The 24,122-nt window shown below is 36.2% G+C and overlaps 1 long non-coding RNA gene across 1 annotated transcript; it reads left to right on the forward strand.

The window, feature by feature from the left end:
- The first annotated feature begins 12,228 nt into the window (after window positions 1-12,228).
- LOC149578850 (uncharacterized) lies at window positions 12,229-13,657 on the forward strand. The gene is made up of 2 exons (XR_016364883.1): window positions 12,229-12,438; window positions 13,017-13,657. It is a non-coding gene; the product is annotated as an uncharacterized LOC149578850 (long non-coding RNA).
- Window positions 13,658-24,122: the final 10,465 nt, after the last annotated feature.

Genomic DNA, 24,122 nt, shown 5'->3' on the forward strand with positions numbered 1-24,122 from the left:
GTTTCTTTAGACATGATCAGGTGCAGTGGGCAGCAGAGTTTAGAGTACTGCCTGAGATGACAGAGCAACATAAACAAGAGTATCCACCTGATGTACAAAAAATAATAACCAAACATACTAAGGTGTTTGGTGAGATACCTCCAGGGAGACCCCCGGATAGGGGAATCGAGCATGTTATTGAATTAGAGGAAGGGGCTAAGCCAGTTATCATCACACCTTACCGCCATCCGAAGAGATGTAAGGATGAAATAGAAAAGGCAATTAAGGAGTTGATTGACATGGGGCACATATGACCAAGCAAAAGTCCTTTCGCTTCTTCAGTAGTATTGGTGAAGAAGAAGGATGGTACAATGAGGATGTGCATTGATTATAGGGAGCTAAACAAGAAGACAATCAAGAACCGATACCCTATCCCGCACATCGATGAGCTTATTGATGAATTTCATGGTGCATGCTACTTCTCCAAGATTGATTTGAGATCCAGCTACCATCAGATACGGGTTAGAGAGGTGGATGTGGAGAAGACAGCTTTTAGATGCCACTATGGACATTTTGAGTTCATAGTCATGCCCTTTGGGTTGACAAATGCCCCTGCCACTTTCTAGTCCTGTATGAATAGAGTGTTCAGAGATCAGTTGAGGAAGTTTGTGTTGATATTTTTTGATGATATACTGATATACAACCGTACTTGGGAGGAACATTTGAAGCATATTGATACAGTGCTCAGTATTCTAGAGAGGGAGTCATTATATGCCAAGATGAGTAAATGTGAGTTTGGGATGACAGAGTTGCTCTATCTAGGGCATATTATTAGTGCAGGATAGTGTTCGGGTTGAGCTAGACAAGATTAGGGCCATTCTGGATTGGCCACCACCGAGGAACACTTCACAACTCAAGGGATTTCTCGGGCTTTGTGGGTTCTATCGTAGATTTGTGAAGGGATTTTCACAGAGAGCAGCACCACTTACACATTTGACACAGAAAGATAGTTTCAAGTGGTCAGAGAGGGCTCAGGATTGTTTTGACAGGTTTAAGGAGCTGATGAGTACATGTCCTATTTTAGCCATTCCAGATTTCACCAGGCCCTTTGAGCTGCAGTGTGATGCCTCGGGAGAAGGAATAGGAGTTGTTCTCATGCAAGACAAACATCCCATCGCATATGAGAGTAGAAAATTACGAGGTGTGGAGAGAACCTACAACATCTATGACAAAGAGATGCTAGCAATCATGCACGCGCTAGCTAAGTTCAGGCAATACTTAGTGGGAAGCCGGTTCACAGTAAAAACAGATCATAATAGCTTGAAACATTTCCTTGGACAGAAGGACCTTAATGATAGGCAACAGAAATGGGTGAGTAAATTACAGGCCTATGATTTTGACATAGCCTATGTCAAAGGGAAGAAAAATATTGTTGCAGATGCTTTATCTAGAAGGCCTCATTTGCTTGCTGTTGGGATAGTCATGGATGATTGGAGAGAGATGATCTTGGCAAAATATGCTAAGGATAGTTGGGCATCTAGCATTATTGAGGGAGCTATTCAAGATAGTCGATACACTATTGTAAATGATTTGATCATCTATAAGGAAAGGATTTATTTAGTACCCGGGTCTGCTATGAAGCAGAAGATTTTGAGGGCATTTCATGATTCACCAATGACAGGACATCCCAGATTCTTTTAAGACATATCGGCAGGTGAGAGAGTGCTTCACTTGGAAAGGACTCAAATCAGAGGTGCTTCAGTTTGTGAGGGAATGCCCCGTGTGTCAGCAGAACAAACAAGAACATTCTTTTCTGGGTGGTTTACTATAGCCCCTACCCATACCAGAGAAGAAGTGGGATAGCATTTCCATGGATTTTATCATAGGCCTCCCCAAGGCACAGGGTCGGGATTGTATCTTTGTTGTGGTAGACAGATTGACGAAATTTGCACATTTCTTTGCAATTTTGTCTACATATTCAACAGCACAAACAGCAGAACTATTTTTTCAAGAGGTATTCAGACTACATGGGATACCACGGAGCATAGTCAGTGACAGAGACAACAGATTTATGAGCCACTTTTGGCAGGAGTTGTTTAGGTTATGTGGAATAGAGCTCACTCCGAGTACCAACTACCACCCCCAAACTGATGGGCAGACAGAGATAGTGAACAAATGGGTTGAGGGGTACCTTCGAAACTACATGCAGGAGAGCAGAAGGCTTGGGTGAAGTGGCTACATCTAGGGGAGTACTGCTATAATACCTCTTTCCATATGTCTATTCAAATGTCCCCTTTTATGGCACTGTACGGGTATGATGCTCCTAATTTTTTGGATTTGTTATTTAGGGATAGCAGGGTGCCTAAGGCCAAGGATACTTTGCAGGAGTGCCAGGACATTATGAGATCCTTGAAGGAAAATTTGCAAAAAGCACAAAATCAGCAGAAGCAATATGCTGATTAGCATAGGGTTGAGAGGTCTTTTGAGGTGGGAGATATGGTGTACCTCATGTTACAGCCGTATAGACAGTCCTCTCTCAAGAAGAGTGGAGCAGAGAAATTGAAACCATGCTACTATGGACCGTTCAAAGTAATCAGGAGAGTGGGTGAAGTAGCTTATGAGTTGGAGTTGCCTGCAGACAGTAAAGTGCATAATGTGTTCCATGTGTCACGCCTTAAGAAGGCATTGGGTCACAATGTGGTGCCTTCAGTAGTATTGCCACCTCTTGATGATGAGGGAAAGCTTATCTTGGTTCCCGAGGCCATACTTGACTCTAGGGAGAGGGTCCTTCGTAGGAGGACTATCAGGGAGTATCTAGTGAAGTGGAAGAACCTACTTGTCGAGGATGTTACTTGGGAAAATGAGCAGATATTGCAGCATCTAGAGCTGAAATTGCTTGAGGACAAGCAATTTTGGGAAGGGCAGACTGTAATGTCCCCTTTCTAGCATTCATAGCATGATGTTGTCGTTAGCCTATTTCCCCATAGTCCCGTAGGCTAGCTAGGACATTAAAGGGGCTTAGAGGCCATTTGGCCTAGACAGTTTCAGTTACAGGTCTTTCTGAGGGGTTCTAGGGCAACTTTGGGCATACTTACTATTTATAGTAAGTCATCTTGGACATGGCCAGACATTCAGTCACAGTGGTATGTCGATGGTAATTGTTTAAAATTGACAGGAAAACTTATTTATCATTGATAAGATTTGTTATGCATTGATAAAGCCATTTTATAAAGTTAAATTTAAATATTTAACTTTATTAATGCATAGACTATAGTTTGTGGGAAATATTTAAATTAAAAGAGTTCCCTTTATTTTTATAACACATTGGAGACATAAGGTACATAAAGGGAGTTATGTTTTATCCCACATTGAGAAAACAAAGGATTGAGCTCTTGTGAGAACACTATAAAAGAAATGGAAGAGCTTTTTTTTTTTTTGTATACTTGGATGAAGATTAATGTTATGTTGCTAGATATCTGATTATCGGGCTTGGAGGACGGAATCCCTCTTTGCTAGCATTCTCTTCACTGTTGGAAGACACAGTCAGGAGGATCAAGGGTGTTTTCACTTCAGGAAACACACTGGGTTTCATTTGGGGCGTTCACATAAAGAAATTTACAAGGGTTTGAGGTGCAGATCTAAAGTTAGTTATTGCTATAGTGCCGCATGAACAGTATTTTTCTATAGTTAGCATGAACAGTATTTTGCTACAGTTGGCATGAACAGTATTTTGCTACAGTACAGCGTGAACAGTGTTGGTATCAAGTTTACTTATTTTTTCGGCTGATTAGAAGTTTGGAGGGCTACCGACTACATCTGCAAAATACTACGGCAACTAATTCCAGGTTTCTTCTGTCAAATTTTGATACTTTGCATAATAATTGTTGAATACAAGTCTGAATAGTTGCTGCAGCCTTTAAGGTAGTTGTAAGTGCACATCTACATTTAAAAATCACCCTTTTATTAGCAGATTGAAAGAGTTTCCAGATTTTTCATATACTATTGAATGTGTGCCAAGTGTTTGTGAAAATGTTATGATGTGTATTATGCATTTTAATGTCACTTCATAGTTGTTCATAAATCTACTCATTGGAAAGCAATTTATTGAGGAAATCAGCTTTATGAGTTTGCATACAAAGTGTTTGACAATATTCCTTAAGTTAAATTTTTACAAGTCAAAGTTCAAATCAGGGGAGGATATTACAATAGGATACCACATGCCCAAACACATCTTGATGCACACATTGAATATTTCCTATATCACATTGTCCCATAATTAACTTTGTGTTTAAATTCATGAAAAACAATCAAACACATCTTGACCAAATTAACCATTCTTCTAGAATCTTCATGACATGCTTTCATCGATCACTTCAATGCCAATTCATCACCTCCAATCATTAAGACACAACATCGCATTGGGTCCAACTCAACGACATTCACATCATCCATACTAGTCATTGATATTTGATCTACCACTAGTAACTCAAGTATACAAATATGTTATCAATATACTTTGTTTATTACTATAGTAATTTCTCACTAGTCATCCAAATGAGTTGTGATCACAACCATAACATATAAGGACCATTATACACCCTCTCTTATGATTGATTTACTTAAATTCATCATAGGTTTTACACAACAATCACAACACCTATTACCCTCACTAATTATCCTAGTAGTTGCATTATTAACCTTCATTTGATCATAACTTACTCAAGCTTTTATACCAAGAGTAAAGGTCATAAAATTGAACTTTATAAACATAAAGTCAATACCTTATTCATTACTTCTATACTCAACGACTTGCTAGGAACACCAAGTCAATACCTGACATCAATGATAACACGAAAACTAATCATCATGCAACCAAATCTATATCATGAAAACTCTAGACACCACTAATAATTATTGCATCAGTTATGCCAACAATAACATATAATTAAGCCGAACGACTTCTTATAGTCACAGGCATGGGGTTGAAGAGTACCACATCATACGTGTCAAAATTTTCATCTCCACCTTTCACTTATATTAATGTTTTAGTTAAGTACATTTAAAATAAAATATAATTTAGAATTCAAAATGCACAAATATTATATGGAAATGAATGAAAAATAGAAATTGCATAAGAAATAGCTATGGCAAATAACGGCTGTAGAGTTGCATATTCTTCTTCCTCCAGACTATCTTGTATTATGTAGTCTATCTTGTCTCATTCTTTACTTTCATAATGATAAATTTTAAAATGGAGAAAACTTTTAACTTTGAATTATATCAATTTAATTTATTTTAACTTCTAAGCTATACTAAACAAATAAAAGTTAACTAGGCAACAACCTACAACACAATGGTAAATTGTGTCTTATTGAAGAGGTCTTGGGTTTGAATTAACAAATTTTAAATTTTAACCAGTGAATGGAAAATGTTTAAATATTTATTTAAATATATTTAATAGCAAATAAAACTAAATAATAAAAGAAATACATTGCAGATATCAATTTTCCACAATCCATAATAAATCTTTGTTGTATTACTTTTGGGTAGATTGTGTGATAATTTTGTTAGGATAAACCACGGACAGAAATAAAAATTACATGCAAATATAACCAATAACAAAGAATAATAGAACACACAGAAATGAACACAAGGCACCAAGATTTAACGTGGTTCACCCAATCCCTGGGCTACGTCCACCAAACAGCAAGTCCGATCTTATTTCAATCCAGTGATTACAACCTGATTACAATCCGTAATCCCTTACAGCTCAATACCGCCGCAAGAACCAATTTCGTATCACCACATATCAAAAATACCCAACCCTAAGCCCTTTTTATACAAGTATTAAACCGCTTTAGGGTTATAACATGTCGGCCATATGTTGGCCATAATATGTCGGCTACCATGTCGATGTCGGCTACTTCCAAAAAAAAAAATTTTTCGGGGCGATGCCCCGAACCCCACTATTTATGAAGTATGTACAGTACTTTCCTGATCAGTCACCACAATCTAACAATCTCCCACTTGGGGACTGATCAGGCTCCACACTAAACAACAATCTCCCACTTGGAGACTGATCCTGTAGCAATACAACTACCGCATGGGGCTCCCACTAGATCAAACCACCCTGGACTCTGTGGTTCTTTTATTCACATTTAGTCTAAAAGACCAACTGAAGCTGAAGAGGAGTTCAGCTTCTCCCTTGTGACAACCTTTGTCAACATATCTGCTGGATTTTCATTGGTATGTATCTTCTCCAGCTTTAACTGTCCATCCTCCAAAACTGACCGAATGAAATGGTACCGCAACTGTATGTTTTTGGTCTTAGAATGCAGAGCTGAATTCTTAGCAAGATGAATGGCACTCTGACTATCTGTGAACAAAAAATTATCCGTCTGAGGATGTCCCAATTCTTCCAAGAAGAACTGAAGCCATATCATCTCTTTGGCGGCCTCTGTAGCAACAACATACTCTGCCTCTGTAGTGGAGAGAGCATTAATCTTCTGTAGCCTAGAAACCCAGCTCATGGCTGCCCCACCAACAGTAAAGACATAACCTGTAGTACTCCGCCTGGTATCAATATCCCCAGCCAAATCTGAGTCAACATAGCCTTGTAAATCAGTAGTAGAGCCCCCAAAGTGTAAACACTTATTGGATGTTCCTCTCAAATATCTGAGAATCCACTTGACAGCATTCCAATGCTCAAAACCTGGATGACTCATATACCTGCTAACAACTCCCACTGCATGTGCAATATCTGGCCTAGTGCATACCATAGCATACATCAAACTTCCTACAGCTGAAGCATAGGGTACCTTGGACATCTTATCCTCCTCTTCCTGTGTCTTGGGACACATCTCCTTAGTCAATTTCAAATGACCAGGTAAAGGTGTGCTGACAGCTTTAGCATTCTCCATAGAGAAACGTTGCAACACCTTCTCAACATAATCATCTTGAGATAGCGTCAATGTTTTGTTCTTCCTATCTCTGCAAATCTTCATACCAAGGATTTGTTTTGCTGCCCCCAAATCCTTCATAGCAAATGCATGTGCTAATTGGCGTTTCAGCCCCTTAATATGATCCATGTTAGACCCAGCTATAAGCATATCATCAACATATAAACATAAAATAATGTAACTATCATCATCCAACCTCTTAAAATAAACACAGTAATCTGAATGACACCTATTATATCCATGCTCATGCATAAAACTGTCAAATTTCAGATACCATTGCCGAGGTGCTTGCTTCAGGCCATATAAACTTTTCTTCAATTTGCACACTAAGTTCTCCTTACCTTTGACCTCAAAACCCTGTGGCTGAGCCATATATATTTCTTCATCCAAATCACCATGAAGAAAGGCTATTTTAACATCCATCTGCTCTAAATGCAAATCTTCAGTAGCCACAAGACTTAAAACAGTACGAATAGAAGTCATTTTAACAACAGGAGAAAATATTTCATCAAAATCAATTCCTTTTTTCTGTGCAAATCCTTTTACAACTAACCTGGCCTTAAATCTTTTCTTACCTCCTTCCTCTTCTTTCAACCTGTAAACCCATTTATTCTGTAAAACTTTTTTACCTGCAGGCAACTTGCACAAATCCCATGTCTTATTTTTCAGCAAAGAGTCCATTTCATCTTTCATTGCAGACTCCCACTGAATCTTAGCATCCACCTGCACAGCTTCATCATAACTTTCAGGTTCACCAGCATCAGTAAGTAAAATAGAATACAAAGAGGGAGAAAACCTTTGTGGAGGTCTAATTGGCCTTTTTGACCGTCTAACATTCACTGGTGTATGTGGTATTTTTTGTTGCGGTTGTTGCACATCATGAGGAATGGCTGGAACATCAACTTTTGAAGTATCATCCAGCACTACATAATCATCTTCTTTCTTCTCATGTTGCTGCAACAGATCTTTGTACAACACTTTTTCATTGAATATGACATCTCGGCTTCTTATAATTTTATGATTTTCAAAATCCCAAAGCCTATAACCAAATTCATTAATGCCATATCCAACAAAGACACATTTTTTTGATTTAGCTTCTAGCTTGGTTCTATTTTCAGAGTCTATATGAGCAAAAGCTTCACAACCGAAGGTCTTGAGAAAAGAATAACTCACCTTCTTACCAGTCCATGCTTCCTCTGGAATACCACAACCCAAAGGAGTAGAGGGACCTCTATTAATCAAATATACTGCAGTATTGACAGCCTCCGCCCACATGTGTAAGGGCAACCCAGCATGCAACCTCATGCTCCTTGCGCGCTCCATTATAGTCTTGTTCATGCGTTCAGCCACTCCATTTTCCTGTGGAGTCCTTGGAACAGTTTTTTGTCTACGAATACCATTAGTGGAGCAATAATCTTCAAATTCATGACTGCAATACTCACCACCATTATCAGATCTGAGACATTTTAATTTCTTACCAGTCTCATTTTCAACCAAGCATTTCCATTTCTTAAAAGTTTGAAATACATCAGATTTCTGTTTAAGGAAATAAACCCATACTTTTCTAGTTGCGTCATCAATAAATGTAACATAATAATGAGAGCCACCAAGGGAAGATACCTGAGCCGGTCCCCATACATCTGTATGCACAAGTTCTAATTTCTCCTTTTTGTTTTCCTTCCCTGTCTTTACAAAACTCACTCTCTTTTGTTTTCCATACACACAACTTTCACAGAAATCCATATTCACACATTTTAGACCTGGTAAAACTTTCCTTGAATGAAGTACTTTCATACCTTTCTCACTCATGTGCCCAAGTCTATTGTGCCACAGCGCTGTATCAGAATCCACAGCAGCTATTTGTTCTCCCTGCTCATCTGCAGTAATTGTTCCTGAATATTCATTTTTCTCTGAAACAATCAAAGTAGAAGGAACAATATGACCTGTACAAAGATATAAGGTGCCTACTTTCACACCTTTTGCTACTACAAGGGAACCTTTTGAAACCTTCCAATTTTTATCATTAAAAGTAACTACACAACCCTCATCACCGAGTTGCCCTACTGAAATTAAATTTCTACTTAGTTTTGGAACATGTCTTACCTCATGTAGTAGCCAATGATTCCCATTCTGCAACTTAATCTTAATTTTTCCCTTTCCAACAATTTGACAGGGTTCATTATCCCCCAAATAAACAAGCCCAAAATCCCCTTGGACATAATCAATGAAATAACCTCTATGAGGTGTAGCATGAAAAGAAGCACCAGAATCTAAAACCCATGAATCATCAACACTCTCTAAAGACAGAAGCAAAGCATCCTCTTCGGATTTGTTACTTACCACATTTGCCTCTTTGTCTCCATCTGATTTATCTCCTTCATTTTTCTTTCGAGTCCAGCAATCTTTCTTTTTGTGCCCTGGTTTCCCACAGTACCAGCAATCATTTGGTCCTCTCGATTGAGACCTCCTCCCCTTTGACTTTCCTCTTGATTTCCCACGATTTCCAGAGTTACTTCCTCTTTCAGTCGTTCTGCCCCTGCTTTGTGCATTTAAAGCACTTCCTGATGTAGATCCACCTGAGGATTTTCTACGAGTTTCCTCACTTAAAATAACACCGATCACATCATCATATTTTAGGGTACTAGATCCAGGAACAGAATTACTCACCGCCATTACCAAGCCATTCCAGCTTTCAGGCAAAGAACACAAAATCAAGAGAGCCCTAATTTCTTCATCAAAATTGATACCCACAGAAGATAATTGACTAGTAATAGTATTAAAGTCATTTAAATGATCTGCAATAGATCCACCTTCTGCCATTTTCATATTAAATAAACGCTTCATGAGAAATACCTTATTTGAAGCGGAGGGCTTTTCATACAGTGTCGCTAGGGTTTTCATCAAATCTTCTGTCGTCTTTGCTTTTGTAATATTAAATGCCACCGATGGTGCCAAGCATAACCGAATGCTTCCAAGTGCCTTTCTGTCCAAAAGATCCCATTCAGCCTCTGACATAGTTCCCTGATTCTTGGCTTTTCCTTCCAACGACTTCCACAAATCCTTCTGATATAAATAGTCTTCCATTTGCATCTTCCATAATTGGAAGTTCTGCCCATTAAACCTATCAACCCTCAGCTTACCATCATCTGCCATTGCTCCCACTCAACCGTGAGACTCCCACTTAACCGTGAGACTTTCCTGCAGAGGATAACTGAGAAACAACTAGGCTCTGATACCACTTGTTAGGATAAACCACGGACAGAAATAAAAACTACATGCAAATATAACCAATAACAAAGAATAATAGAACACACAGAAATGAACACAAGGCACCAAGATTTAACGTGGTTCACCCAATCCCTGGGCTACGTCCACCAAACAGCAAGTCCGATCTTATTTCAATCCAGTGATTACAACCTGATTACAATCCGTAATCCCTTACAGCTCAATACCGCCGCAAGAACCAATTTCGTATCACCACATATCAAAAATACCCAACCCTAAGCCCTTTTTATACAAGTATTAAACCGCTTTAGGGTTATAACATGTCGGCCATATGTCGGCCATAATATGTCGGCTACCATGTCGATGTCGGCTACTTCCAAAAAAAAAATTTTTTCGGGGCGATGCCCCGAACCCCACTATTTATGAAGTATGTACAGTACTTTCCTGATCAGTCACCACAATCTAACAAATTTTTTATCAACGTTTCAGATCACACTTTGTGATCCATCATTAGGATGAAAGGGCTCAAGGAGAAATGTAGTACAAGGAGAAATCTTTGTTATAAATCTAAAAGAAATACATTTGTAGTAGATAATTTCTACTCACAACAGATGGGGTAAGTATAGTAAAAATAATTTTTTTATTGTCTTCATTTTTTAATAAAAATTTATTACATTCAAAATATATAATTTACATTATTGTTATTTTAACTCCTTTTAAATAACTTATTTTAAATTTTGTGAATACTTTTTATTTTTACGATTCTAGAAGAAAATTAAATAATTTCCTTAACTCTAAAGGAAGAAGTGAGAGAATGATGTATGTGTGTGTGACAGAGAGACACGAATGAGGATAAGTAGGGCTTATAATAGATAAATCTATGGTAATTGAGAAGGTGGGGAAAAAGGAAAAGGAAAGGAAAGGTGGTTTTATAGTCCACGACACTATGCCATAGTTTTTGGGTTTACATATGGTGACAGTGATATGGGACTACCGCGCACTCTTTTTCGAGAGGCGCTTGGCGCTACAAATGAGGCGTACATACTCTACCCCCCAGTGGGATTTGAATTTGTGACCTCTCTTTCAAGAGTACAAGTTCTCCACCACTAGGCCAAGAGAGACATGATTAGATAGAGTTGGTAATTATGAATCAAGACATTTAAAAAAAGATCATAAAATCTCCCTCATATAAAATGTGCATGATGATACCTCGTGAAGTTAATAGGTTTATTTTTATTTCATAAACAATTCACATGAAGACACCCTTCACTCATTCTAATGATGGATCATTGAGTATGATTTGAAATGCTTAAAATGAAAAAAAACTCACAATCTCTTCCAGAATCATAACTCATATTTTAATTTTTAGGATTCTAGAAGAAAATTAAATAAATTTCTTAACTCTAAAGGAAGAAGTGAAAGAGAATGATGTGTGTGTGACAGAGAGACACGGGAAGGAGGATAAGTAAGGCTTATAATAGATAAATCTATGGTAATTGAGAAGGTAAAGAGAGACATGATTAGATAGAGCCGATAATTATAGGAGATTCGAATCAAAACATTTTAATAAACTATTACAATTATTCTAAACATGTTTCATTAGAAGTGAACAACTTAAACACCCAACATCATATATGACACAATACATCATAAAATATCCTAGATATAAAATGTGCATAATGATGCCTCATGAAATTAATTGGTTTATTTTTATTTCACAAACAATTCACATGAAGATCCCTACATATCAGACTAATCTCCGGAGAAAAAGAAAGTCAAACCCTTTTTTTCCACATTCCCAAAAACACAGTGCTTTTATGAAATCAAATACTGAAAATTTCACAAAAATCTATTGATTTTTTGGAAATTGATCAATTGTACAATTTTCAATTTCCTGAAATATAACCGCCTTCAGAACAACATTCATTGAGTTTTTTTCTGTACTTGTTCAAATGATGCTATGATTGGATAGTACTTAATGAAGCTTTTAACAATGACTGTATTAATAAATGTCGAACGAATATAGACAAAAACAAACATATAAAAAAAGGCATAATAAACAAAACACTCATCCCAATAAAAAAATATACCACATTTCACTATTAAAATATTCTTTCCAAATTTAATTGAAAAATGGACTCTATAGCGAATTGCCCGATCAGGAGGAAGAAAAAAACGGCGATGCTGAAATCCTTTTCGATCGTCCCGAAAAGGACCGTCCTTCTACACCAATGACCTTTCAATGCATTGAAATTTAAAAGCTGTGTCTGACAAGGTTTGTAATTCCCTCCATACTGAATTAATTTTTTTTTCGTAGGCGTGCTCCACGATTCATTGTTTAGCCTCCAAAATTAGGGTTACGAATAGTTAATGCAGGGCCACAGATTCTCTGGTGTTCAGGTAAAATGGCGATCTGAAGTCTTTTTTTAATAACTCTCGCCCGCTTCATTCCTCTGTAACTCCAGTTTTTTGGCAGCCTAAGAAGATTGTTCTAAGATATTTCCCCCGTCTTGATTTAACTTCCCTTTTTATTAGGTTACTTTTCTTTCCAAGGCAAATAGGTCTCTGCAAATTCGGAATAATAGCTTAACCTAGCTAACAAATTCTGTTTGTGTTTTTCTTTCCGAATAGATTGAGTTGGGTTTCTCCTGATGTGTTGTTTTGCATCCAATAAAGCACAAATTTACTTTGAAATTGTGTTGGGTTTTCATTGATGTGTTGGGTTTGTTCTTTTTTTGCCTGGTTCTGTGGACAATCCAAATGGAAAGAGCTGAATTGCCCAATTTATTTATTTTTTTGTGAAGGTTTTTCGTGTATTTGGAGCTCCTTACTATTTCTTATTCTTTTAAACAGGAAGGTTTGAGAATTCTGTTTACTAATGGATTTGGAGAAGCTTTCTGAGGAAGATGCAAGGACCAAGGCTTTGGAATATGAAAATGCAGAGATGAAGAAAACCTTGAGGGCTGTCAGAAAGCAGTTATCCATATTTAATGACTTGGTTTTATACCCAACTTACCAAAATGAGCTGGAATATTATCCCAAGTCTCAGAGATCCATGGTACAGTTGGCCATGAAGGCCAACTTCTTTAAGAGCTCATATGAGATAAGGCAGAAGACAGAGGAATGCATGAAAGAGAGGTGGTCAAAGAGGGTTAGTAATAAATAACCCTTTAATAATTGATAGCTTTGTAGCTTGACAATGTCCCATGCAGAGGCTAGCTAAATTTTGTATGCCACCATTGTTTGCATAAGTTACGAAGTAGTTTTCAGGTGGCTTTATCAAGTTATTTTATGAATTGTTTTTAGTGTTTCTGAAGGAAAATGTAGTCTCATGTGGGTATGATCTTTTATTTTTGTCCGTGTTGGAAAGCCACGCATCCTAAATTATAGGAGTTCAGAAAGATATTCTTCTCTGTTGGGACTTATAAAAGGACAATGTTGGGTATTTATGACTCTCATGTTTAATGTGTTCAAATGTAGTAGTTTTTTTTCAAGGCAGTGTTTCAGTTCTTTCTTCTTGTTTTATTTTAGTTTCTGTATTTATATTTTATGAGACAGAAAACAAACAATATTGAAAAAAAGAAGGCAAAGTTTCATAGTTTCTGTTCAAGGGGAACATTATTATCCAGTTTTAAGCTTCTGTAGTAGAGCTGTATAAAAACAGTCAAGCGAAGATTATGTTAGGTCTGGAAATCTAATGTAATAGAAAATAATGTAAACATAATGGAAACTTTACTGGGTTTTGTTCAACGATATTCATTACATAAATAAAATAGTTATATAGCAGTTCAACTACTATTTAATAACTACCAAAACTGAAATTTATAATCTAATTCTATAACTTTAATGATGAATACGTTAACAACCCCACCTGATCGGAAAGGGTTATATGAAATTAGGAGTATTTTGAACTCCTCAAACTTTGAACTCAACCAGAATCATTTGCTAGTTGATTTGGATCATCTTTTGAAAGCTTGTCCCTGTGATATGATCTAGAATCCGTTTGAACATGCCGATTCAAACATTTATACTTCAGCATGTTGTCCATTGTTGGACTTTAAATTTATATAATGAACCTATTGCTTTGATAGGTCTCAGTTTGAGACTTATTTTGTCCCTTTTGAATTAGCACAGTTTGGGTGCATAATTACTGAAAATAGCACACATTGGGTGCAATGAACTTGTATTGTTCATGTTACAATTTGATAATAACACACATTGGGTGCAATATAATAGCAGACATTGGGTGTTATGAATTGTTTTGTCCATATGACATTTTGATAATAGCACACATTAGGTGCAATAAAACAATACATTTGGTGCTGTGTATTTGTCCTTCATTTGAACTTGAACTTGGAAGTCACTTGAACTTGAATATGAAATTGCACTCACTTGAACTTGAATTTGACATATACAAAATAGCTATTGGATAAGATACCACATATTTATCTTCATTGCTTCAAATAGCTAGAGTGTATTAGTATGGACCACAAATTTTATTTCCAATATAAAGAAATTATATTTTTACCAATAAAATCCCATGACCATGACTAACCATAATCTTTTTTGAAATTATGCTAAAGATGTCACAGTTGCACAGTTTTGAGAAATATTTTCTACTAATTGATGTAGAGGATCAAATAGCTCTCCCAAATCTATATATCTTCTTTGCTAGTTGATCTAAATCATCTTTTGAAATCTTGTACATGTGATATGATCTAGAATCCGTTTGAACTTGCAAGATTCAAACATTTATACTTCAGCATGTTGTTCATTGTTGGACTTTAAATTTATATAATGAGCCTATTGCTTTGATAGGTCTCAGTTTGAAACTTATTTTGTCCCTTTTGAATTAGCACAGTTTGGGTGCATAATTACTGAAAATAGCACACATTGGGTGCAATGAACTTGTATTGTTCATGTTACAATTTAATAATAGCACACATTGGGTGCAATAGAATAACACACATTGGGTGTTATGGACTTGTTTATTTGTATTCCAATTTGATAAGAGCACACATTGGGTGTTATGAATTGTTTTGTCCATATGACATTTTGATAATAACACACATTAGGTGCAATAAAATGATCATTTGGTGTTGTGTATTTGTCCTTCATTTGAACTTGAACCTGGAACTCACTTGAACTTGAATATGACATATACAAAATAGCTATTGGATAAGATACCACACATTTATCTTCATTGCTTCAAATAGCTAAAGTGTATCAGTATGGACCACAAATTTTATTTCCAACATAAAGAAATTCTATTTTTACCAATAAAATTTCATGACCATGACTATTGTCATCAACAATAATCTTTTTTGAAATTATGCTAAAGATGTCACAATTGCACAGTTTTGAGAAATATCTTCTACTAATTGATGTAGAGGATCAAATAGCTCTCCCAAATCTATATATCTTCAACATCATTTTCGATCGAATACAAATACACATTCTTCACTCCACTCTTATACATCTGGCTACGGAAAAATCCATTTTTTTCCCCACTTTGTTAATAAAAGTACACCTTTGCTAAATCACAAGTATTTACTTGACATTTAAACTTGATGACATAGTTGAATGCTTTTTGAAATTCCAATATCATGCAACACTTACCAATTAACTTGGCCCAAATCTGATGTCTTGTACTCAACACTCTGTTTTAAAAACTTGCTATTATGAAATAAATATTGAACTTTTCAAACAACATTCATTGCTAATGCTCAAATACTAGACTAGGTAACAATCCAATAGACATTATTCAATCTAAAATATAATTTGGTACCAATCTTTGGACCAAACTCCAAAAATCTAAGAACCAATAAATTGAGTGTATTAACAGGCTCATGAAAATACTTCAATCCTACTTACATGTTGATTTTTGAGTCAGTCCAATATTGTCCATTGAAAATCATACATAACTTTATTCTTGATGACATTTAATTCAAGAACAAAAACATACTAGATATTGAAATGACCTTTTTTTGAACAAATAACCAAAAACATTCGAATCATAAATTCCAATATATGCTCAATTCAAGAATCAAATTTGAACAAAATGAAGTCTTACTCTTTTTCTCTTCCTTTAAGATCATTATCAAAACAAATTTTATTAAACTACAAAACATTGCTCAACCTGCAACCATCCTTTGTTCCACCATTTCTTCACGGGAATGGTCATGGTAGCCAACAACAAGAGAGCCCATATATTTCACATTCTTTCTTCACTGTTATGATATCACCATTAGGCCTGGAAATCTGATGTAATAGAAAATAATGTAAACATAATGGAAACTTTACTGTGTCTTGTTCAATAAGATTCACTACATAAATAAAGTAGTCATATAGTAGTTCAACTGCTATTTAATAATTATCAAAACTGTAATTTATAACTTAATTCTATAATCCTAATGATTAATACGTTAACAGATTATGTGAAGAAAACTGGTATGAAAAAAGCAAAGAATTCTAAGAATATGGAAAAGGATATTCAGGATTGCACATTTACAATTTAGCTTTCATTTAGAATTTTAATGCAACCTTGGGCTACCATGTAAGCAACTATTAACTTCGGAAATAGCAATGAGAGAGGCTGTTGAATGGAGAATCATGATCGCAAAAGTTGGGTTGTAAGCTGTGCAACTATGGGGATGAATTGTGGGTTAATGGAATGAAAAGCAGATCATAGGGAGACCATGGAAACCCAAATAATTACCCTGTGGGCATTGTAACAAGAAAGGAGGGTTCCCTTGATAGACAAGAAGGAAGCTGAAAGATAGATTAAGGACAAAAGAGGGAGATATACAAGATAATATGTGCGATGTGATACTGAAGGCGATCTAATAGAGTAGGGAACACTTCAGAATATATAATTCAATTATTTTAATTTTCAATATCTGGGTTTTGTGGTATTATCAATGCTATTGTCATCGCCTATCAGACGTGTGATAGTAATACAATAATCTATAATGATGATATAGGGGAATGCAATTGTCTCGCTTTGAAAATGTAGCCTGAAGCTGATATGCCTTGCTAGATGAGTATACAGCCCATTACTTCTTATCAAGTCAGCACGCCCCAAAGCTAATAGTAGTTTTGTAACTCCTTAAATTGTCCTTCACCAGCTTCATGTATAGTATTGTAAATTAGTACCCTTTAATGATATAGAATGCAAATGTTTATTCAATTCATCCAATGTCTCACATCAAAGGTAGGACTTCAATTTTTGAAGATACGCATTATCTAATTTCTATTGGTAATCCTCTTTCCCTTCATTGTTTGCATTTCAGTTTACATTTTCTATTATGTATAATTGACATTTTCCCATATTATATTTAGTTTATTGAATGCCTTTATCTATTGGTTTTGTTATGATTACAAATCAATGTTATATAAGTCATTTGAAGAAATACTCATCATCTCCAATAATGTAAAGTGTTCATTTTTTGTTATGTCACATTTTTCATGTTCATTGAATTATACACTCAAAGTGTTGCATGCAATCTTGTAAATATTTAATTGTTCATTCACCTCCTCATGTATATTGACTTAAACAATGATTCTTTGAATATATGAGAACATAGAAGTTAGTTGAATTAAAGAGGAAAAAATAGGCATTCAATAAATCTAAAATTCTAGATATTGTACAATATTTTGCATGATAAAAAAGTATATTACAGTACTAATTGAACTATAAAATTTCTTCAAATTTTCCTGTTCTCCTTATCATTTGCTTTTTAATTTAGGTTTTTCCTCAATTATTCATACTTTATGCTTCCTCAAAACACATTTATTAGTTTAATGAACATCTTTTTGCATTCTTGGGCTCTCTCATCCCGATGATGGATCATTTAGTATGAACCAAAACGTTGATGATAAAAAAACTCACACAATCTCATCCATAAGCATAAAATGTACAACTCAAAAAAGAAAAATCTATCTAAATCTGTAATTTTATCTAGTTAAAAAATCAAAAGAAAATTTTATATACGAAAAAATATTGAAGTTTATAATATAAATTTTTGGAAAGGAAGAAACTATTAAAATCTTTACATTGAGCTAAACTTTTGAACTATAATTTAGATTCACTTATAAATATTAAAAATGTTCTTAGAATCTCCTAGCACTGTTCTAATAAATTATAATATTTTTACATTTGTATTCAAGAAAATAATTATCTTATAGATAAAATATCTTTTTCCCATGAAAAGTTTTATTTGAAAATAATAGCATGTTTTAAGGGATAAGCTAGAGTTTATAAAGAATAGTGTTGGCTAGAATAGAGGTTGTGATTTTGACTATCACTCCTTTAGAAAATTGTGAGAATATAATAAAATATGGCATGTAAGATGTTAATGTGTTATGTAATTTTTATTATCTTAAAATAGTATAAGGCATATGCCATCATGTGAGAATGATATAAGGATTTTTTCTATCAAATGTCAGCGTATAAGCATGATATAAGATGCCATGTTATATATGCATGGTAAGGAATGTTTCATAAGATGTGATATAACAATGTATGAGTGTGGTATAATATGCATGGTTGTGTAAGGACAGTGAGAAGGGATTTAGAAGAGATGCAATTGTGTAAGAATAATAAAAGAAATGTTGTAAAAAATGTGATTATTTATAAATATTATATAATAGGGTTTTTGTAAGATGCACATGTTTAATATCATGATACAAGATATGTTCTATAAGTTTTTTTTATAATGGCAGCCCATGAAATCAAATATCATATTATACTCTCCTTTATTATATGTGCTTACTATACTCTAAATTTGGCACAATTGTTCCCCTTAGTGTGTCATCATCACTAAAGTGGGGTTAAAATACACATGGGTTTCACTTAGTGAACCTACATCATTATAAGTGCATTTGTTGCATACTAAAGAATCTCCCTGCTTAAAACAAATATTGCTCCTAACTTCTTTTATATCACACCCTCTAATACAAAATCCCCACCCCTTGCCCCAAAAAATCTCCTCCTTATTTAGGCAATATATTATCCTCATTTTCCACCCATTTTAAACTACCCAATATGAATGCATGTAGTATTCTATTGTCCTTTTAGTGAAGACTTTGTAACAAAATGCAATAACACAAATTTTCATACTAGAATTCCTCTTACTATAATTTTCATCTAAATTAGAGATAACTTCTAGTACTCATGGTTTTAATCTTTTTATCCCCTTATTTTCTTTTAGTTTATCCTTATCCCTTTGTTTTTCCTTATTCACATGTGTTTCACCCTTCCCTTAATCTTGTTTGTCCTTCTTATGATGTTATTATCCTTTCCTACACCACACTCATTTTTTGTGGCTTATTTTAATGCTTTTTCCACACTTTTAACCTTTTTTCATCCAATATAGCCCCCTTGTTCAGAACCATCTTCATTCACATTTATCCTTCCTCTATCACCCCTCTCAAATAATTTTGAGATTATAACATTTAAAAGCACATGCACCCCCTCATTTAAATTGTAGAAATATTCCTCTTAGTGAATAATATTTAATACTTCACTTAGTACAGTTTATTTGTAACCTTTTACTTGAAAACCTTTGAAAATCTACAAATAGACCTCTCACTCCAAAAATTTTCAATTATCATTCTCTTTTGTTATCATAAGTTTTTTCTTACTTTTAAACTAGTCATTAAATCTTGGAACCCATAGTCTCTTGGATTATTCTCTTTCTTTGGAGCTTAATTTGTAGCCATTTAACAATGGTTTGTTGATTATATATTTAACATTGTGTGGCTTCTTGATCTCCTTCTTCCCTATTGTTACTCTATCAAATTATCTTCTCTTATATCAATTTTTATTCTTACCACATTGCTTCTCTTTTTCATTATATTGTTCTCACATCACCCATTTCCCTCACCTTGTATAACTTGATCCTCTTGTTCATCCATTTTCTTTTCTCTAACACTTGTTTCCCTATTTCAATATCACATTTTTATTTTTTATTTTTTATTAGCATTTGGGTGTTTCCACCTTTAATATCCATTACTTAGGGGAAAATGACATCAATGAGTCTAACAATCTAAACTATATAAAACAAGTTCAACTTTGTCTCCCTAAGCCATTCAACACAAGAGAAAGATGGGCTTCCAAACATAACTCTCCATATGACTTAAGTTAGACTACCAAAACCGAAGTAAGATAAAGGGATGCCAATACTAAACCCAAGTTATATCAAGGAAGTACACAAACAAGACCTCTTTCATGCAATACAATTGTCTTGAAACTAACAATGTGGATGTGAAATTGAACTAATTAATTTAATGACAAGAGTTAGATAGATCTAGGTGCTAAATATACGCAATCAACCCAATCAAGATATTGAAATAGATCTATACTAAAAGATGAAATTAATGATAAAGTACTCACCTCAAAATGTGCAAGGAAATGCGCCTTTTTCCTCTAAAAATTGTTGATCTAAAATTGTGAACTTCTGATTATGGATCTGCAACCATGATAAGATAAGATAAGATAAATCTAATAATGTCCAATAAAAGACCACCAAAGGTCTATGGGATTGAGAGCATGCAACCAAAGAAGCAATGGACAACAAGACACCAAATGATGTTTGAGAAAGAGCAAGCGAGAAACAAAAGAAAAAAAGCAACAAAGGAGCTAACAAAGAGGCAAGACCTAGGGATGCTTCCTACATTGAAAGAAATCCAACACTGAATGAGACGGTTATGGGCAGGAAGGAACCCTGGTCCATTGCTGCGAGTTGCAGGAGTGGTGATGCAAAAGAGTAAGAGTAAACCTGGTGCGAGGTCTCACTAATCTGGAGTGGCTAGCCATGGGGGTATTGGAAGCACTAGAGGTTCGCTTCACCCCTCATGTCAGAGACAAGGGGAAGAAGAAGGTGGTGATGAGAAGTTGATCCAAGGCCTTCAAGGTGGTCAAGAGTTATAAAGTGTGGTCCTAAAACTACATCGCCTCCCTAAGATAGAGTGCTAGACCCTTTGATCTGTGTATGCAAAGAAAGCCATGAGGGAACTACACTCTCTGAATAGACAATGGAATCTCCCTTTGATCTCATAGTAGGATGGGCAACATAAGATGAAATGGGTCTCAGTCTCAGCCTTAGACAAGAAGTACAAGTGATAGATCTAGTCCTCTTAGCCCATATGATGATTAGTCTGGATCCATAACTAGTGGAAGCCAACTTTGAAAGATCCAAGGGAGATGCGTAAGGCATGCCACCAATGTCGTGACAAGTAGCTAGGTCATGTAATAATCCCATCAGTTATAACCAAGAAGTGTTTAGCGTAAAAGGGCATCTTAGTATGTAAATCCCCAACCAAGTTACTCCAAGTCACGATGATATAATGTATGTAAATGTTTTCCCTGACATGCCCATTTAGCTCCTATTGTGACCAAAGGAGATGAGCAGGAGCATCTAGTGAAAACTGGAAGGGAGGGAGGTGGTCAATATCAATCCCTATAGAGCTCAACAAAGAGGTCACCTTAGCATACCAACATTGACCTTTAGGGAGGGATTTGAGGCAACAACAACAATAGAGGAGCAATAGGCCAAGTAAGCATATCCATGACGACCATCCACATAATCCACAAACCCACAAAGCTAGTGAAGAAACCAAACCAGATAAAAAATGACACCCAATATGAAAGGATGAGCCTCAAATTCTGTCATAATAATGCAATGTGGGGTGAATCTATGGCATTTGACAATGTGCTGGAGAAGCAGAGTCTGAAAACACACGATAGAGGCCCAATATAAGTGAAGAAGAGATGGTCCCCATACCACTGAACTATAAAGCATTGTTGCTCTAACCAATGACTCTAGAAGGGACAACCTTGACATCATGTCCTAGAACTAGTGTTTGAAGCATTGTCTCTCAAGCATAGCAAGGGAGCACATCCCCTTATTAACTATGGGCTAGATGGCCGGCCTCATACTGCAACGATGTCTTGAGAACTTGACATTGAGGTATGTGTAAGAAGAGGTGAACTCCATCTCCTATCCCTGAAAGTAAAAGTGTAGATCAGATCTCTTCAATCAGTTGAATACCATAACCTGAGTCTTACTCAAGTTCACAATCAGTTGTTGCAAGTCACAAAAGGAACCCAAACCATCTAGGAGTCTCTGAAGACTCTCAGGAGAGGATGCTAAAAGGACCACATCATTAGTATAAAGGAGAATGGAGATCAAAACTTGGTGTAAGTAACAATCATCACCTCAAAGCAAAGACTCTCTAAGAAAGGTCTCAAGCTCATCAATATAAATGCCAAATAGTGTGGGGGAAAGAGGGAAACCTTGTTTCACCCCAATATTTCTTTGGATAGGAGCTGAGAAACCCTCAGGGGTCTAGAATCTACCCACAACATTTTTGTATAGCCTCATAATAGCTGTCAACAAGATCTCTGAAATCCCAATGTCTTTGAGCCTTTGGAAAAGGGCCACCCATGGGACGGTGTCAAAATCCTTATGGAAGTCTATGAAACAATAGTAAAATTTTGCAGAGCAGTGTTGAGCCTCCTCGATAATAGCCTGTAACATCATGATGTGGTTCATGGTTTGGTAACCTACCTGAAACCCATCCTAGCCTCTATCTCTACAAGGCCTCCTATCAAGCTCTCTAGTAAGAATAATGTTCAGTGTTGTGGCATAGAGCTTGGAAAAGGTGTGTCCAATCATGATAGTCCTATAGTTGTGGGGTTAGAAGTCAGCCCAAACTTGTGGATCAGATAGATCACATGCCTCAACTAGGAGTCTAGGAAGCCAATGCAGACCACTTTGTTAAAGAGTGTGGGAAGAAAGGAGCACAACACTGAGGCAAAAAGCTTGAGGAGCTCAACCTGAAAACTCTCCTCGTTAGCCACCCTACTACATCTCATGAATCTGGTAGCCTCAAGAATGTTGGAGGGGGTACAAAGGTGATGGTAGTGGTGAGACAGGGTGAGGTGAAGGGAGGGAGGGGGTTGGTCATGGATGTCATATAGAGTGGAGGCATGGGTGGTGAGGGAGATGAAATTGAGGGAGGAGAGCAGGGGAGTGGAGTAGCGAGGGAATAAAGTGCGCCAGAACAACTTGGGATCTTGAGAAAGCATGGAACATAAAGAGAAACACTGGAAATTAATGAACAACTATTTCTTGAAGTGAAGGAAATGATGATAAGCAGGGCAAAGGCTCATGAAAGAAGTAGAGCAAGTCTCAAAGGTCAAGTACAAGTGGTGATGATAAGACTTATAGTCATCATCAAACCATTGATTCATAGGGCATGTACTATGATACTTGGATGATGAGAAGGATGATGTGAGATGGAAAGGAGTGTAGAATCCCATATCATAGCTATCAACAAGTCAAACAAAGAAGTAGCTTGGTCAAGCTTGGAGAAGCTACCAAGGGGAAGGAGCCACCTGAGATGGAAGGTGAAGAGGGAAGGGTCACTCTTGGGAAAGAGAAAGTGGGCAAGGGTGTAGGCTAGAACAAGAGGAGGGTGGGGAATGGGGGGAGTTAGGGGAAGCCAAGGGTAGGGAGAGAAGCTAAGTGAAAGGCTGAGGAGAGCATGATCGACCAAGGGAAGGTGAGATATGGAGAAGTAGCGAACTAAAGGAATAAAGGAGGCTAAAGAAAGAACATAGTCCACAACACTCACACCACTAGACTGGTGCCAAAAAATGAAGAGCTTAGAACCTAGGAAGCAAGAGAGGTCATTCAAAATCACCACATCAATAGACTCACACATCTAGAGAAGGTGGCATCCACATATGGATAAAAGTTGACAATTGTCTTAGGAGGTGCATTGGAGCTCAAAATTGGCTGGATCAGTCTCAGAAGTGTAAGACCAGTCTGAACCATAGTCATGTAAAGGTGTCTACAAGTATCTAGTTTAGGCATTAACGTCCCCTAAAATGATGATGTCCCTCATAGCCATAAACATGAAGATGCACTCCTATAAGTCTGAAAAAGGGTC

Source organism: Cupressus sempervirens, chromosome 1 (assembly GCF_028749045.1).
Source record: "Cupressus sempervirens isolate cs-2001-9-10 chromosome 1, ASM2874904v1, whole genome shotgun sequence".
NCBI lineage: Eukaryota > Viridiplantae > Streptophyta > Pinopsida > Cupressales > Cupressaceae > Cupressus > Cupressus sempervirens.